Source organism: Cucumis melo, chromosome 3, assembly GCF_025177605.1.
Source record: "Cucumis melo cultivar AY chromosome 3, USDA_Cmelo_AY_1.0, whole genome shotgun sequence".
NCBI classification, from domain to species: domain Eukaryota; kingdom Viridiplantae; phylum Streptophyta; class Magnoliopsida; order Cucurbitales; family Cucurbitaceae; genus Cucumis; species Cucumis melo.
The window spans coordinates 13,745,353-13,748,244 of record NC_066859.1 but is presented as its reverse complement, the minus strand read 5'-3'; positions in this window follow the sequence as shown (position 1 = coordinate 13,748,244).

The window sequence follows — 2,892 nt, the reverse complement described above, 5'->3', positions numbered from 1 at the left end:
TCCTAACTAAATAACTTTATGATATTTTTTATTTTAACTTACCTACATGTTCACTTGTTTGATAGAGATGAATGCGTCCATAAAATTTTGCATTCAAGAAATAAATAGAATGAAATATAAAATTATTAAAATGAAGATAAAAACAAAGAATGAAGAATGAAATGAAAGAAAAAAGATGAAAATAGCTAGGAGTGCAAGCTTGAAGTGTGAAATTGTTGAAACTGAGTTGAAAATTCATATAGAAAATAACAGAAGAGATGAAGTTTAAAGTTGATGTCTATTTAGTATTTGAAGTTTAAAAATGTAAATACTTTAGTATGCGAAATAATTCTAAATGATCCTTGAGGGCCCGTTTGGTAACGTTTTCGTTCCCTGTTTCTTGTTTCCCGTTTCTTCTCTTTTTTTAGAATAAGAAACAGGGAACAAGAAACAAGAAAGTGTTTGATAACAGTTTTTGTTTCTTGTTTCTTAAAAAAAAAAGAAATAAAAACAAAAAATATGTTTGATAACTATTTCTTAGTTCCTTATTTTCTTCAAGATTTATTTTTTATTTTATTCACATCTAATTCAATTAAACATTAAATAAAAATATATGTCATCCATTAAACATAGAAAATAAAATTATCAAAAGTTTATTCATTTAATACAAAGAAGTACCAGTGCAGAAATAAAAATAATAACATAAACATAAAATTGTATATATCCTTTAAATGTTGCCAAATTTGATTGGCAATATCATCTCACTCCATTTCTCTTAAATGATGTCGACTCACTTCTTAATCCATCAATTTCAACACCCTCATCGATATTTTATGACATCTAAAATGTAATATTAATTTTAAAGTAAGTTATTATGTTTTCAAAATTCAGAATTGAAAAAAACAAAACAAAATTTAACATTTAACTCTACTACCTATAATGCTTTAGAGAAAAACCCACCACAAAAACCCTAGATCCGCGTAAAGAGGAAGATGAAAACTATGGATTTGACGAAGAGGAAGAGATAAGCGAAAACTATGGATCCGGTGAAAAAGAAAAGTCCAGCAAAGAGGAAGAGTTTGGATTGTAGAGGAAGACGATGAACGGCGAAGAGGAAGACGCGTGTAGAGGAAGACAATGAGAGTCGAAGAGGAAGACGTGTGTAGAGGAAGACGTGTGTAGAGGAAGACGATGAAAGAAAGAGGACGAAGGTGGTTATTTGGGGAAGATGACGGAGATAAGAGAAAAAGAAAACCAATAAAAATAATTGAGAAAAAAGAGAAAGAAGCAAATAAAAATAATTGAGAAAAAGAAAAAGAAAACCACTAAAAATAATTGAGAAAAAGGAAAAGGAAACAAATAAAAACAATTGAGAAAGAGGAAAAGAAAAACAATAAAAATAATTGAGAAACAGAAAAAGGAAACCAATAAAAATAATTGAGAAAAAGGAAAAGAAAACCAATAAAAATAAAGGAATTTTTCATAAATATAACAAATTACTAAAATATTTACGGCCTGTGTAACAAAGTCTATAAAGTTAACAATTTTTTTAATATTCCAAGTTTGCCCTTCCATATTTTTTTTCTTTTTACGATTTTCTTATCGTCTTTCTTCCTTTAATCTTCTTTTTTTCCTTTACGATTTCTTTCCATCTTTCTTCTCTTCCTTTTTTTTTCTTTTTTTACGTCGTTTAGATTTGGGTAACCAAATCTGATTTCTTTCCATTGTCTTTCTTCTTTTTCTCTTTTTTTTTTCGTTGCGTACATCTTCTTTCTTTTTTTTTTTTCCGCTGCGTGTATCATCTTTCTTCTTTTCCTCCTCTGTATTTACATTGTTTAGATTAGCGTAACCAAATTTAAAACATAGTGTATAAAGAATCTTGAAAAAAATCATTTACATTTGAGTAGTAAAATGTAAACGATCGTGTAAAAGAAAAAATAAATCATCGTGTAGATAAATCTAAACGATCGTGTACCAAAACAATTAAATAAATCGTTTAGCCGAATATAAACGATTGTGTACTAAATAATCTTGAAAAAGTAAATGATCATGTAAACAAATCTAAACGATCGTATAAAAAAAAATGATCGTGTACCAAAAGAATTAATAAAACTTGTTTGGCCAAATCTAAACGTACCAAATTTTGAAAAAAAAAATCGTTTAGATTTGGGTTTAAATCTAAACGATCATGTGTAATTAAATTTAAATGTAGTCAAATTAAACAATATATAATTGAAAAGATAAATTGTAGCCCAATCTAAACTATCAAATATATTAGGCGCGCGTTATTGACGGCGTGGTTAATGAGACATTTTTGGTATTTTCCACGTTCAGCCTGTGGGCTTTTTCTGTTTTCAGAATTGTTCTGTACAGTGTAAATATTTTCCCGTTTTGTTATATTTTAGAAAAGACCCCTAAAAATAATTGAGGAGAAGGAAAAGGAAACCAATAAAAATAATTGAGAAACAGGAAAGGAAACCAATAAAAATAATTGAGAAAAAAAAGAAAAGGAAACCAATAAAAATAATTGAAAAACGGAAAAAGAAACAAATAAAAATAATTGAGAGAAAGGAAAATTAAACAAATAAAAAAATTAAGAAAAAGTAAAAGGAAACAAATAAAAATAGTCGATAAAAGAACAAAGAAAATCAATAAAAATAATTAAAAAAGGAAACAAATAAAAATGAATTGAGAAAAAAAGAAAAGGAAACCAATAGAAATAATTGAAAAATAGAACGGAATAAACCATTTTTTTTTGTTTCCAATGATTCCAAAAATGGAAAAATAACGTTACCAAACACCTCCCTTTCTTAAAAAAAAAAAAAAAAAAATTAAAACAAAAAGGGAACGAAAACCTTATCAATCGCGCCTAGATTTCTTGTACCATTAGTTGGCTAATGAAAAAAATGAAGT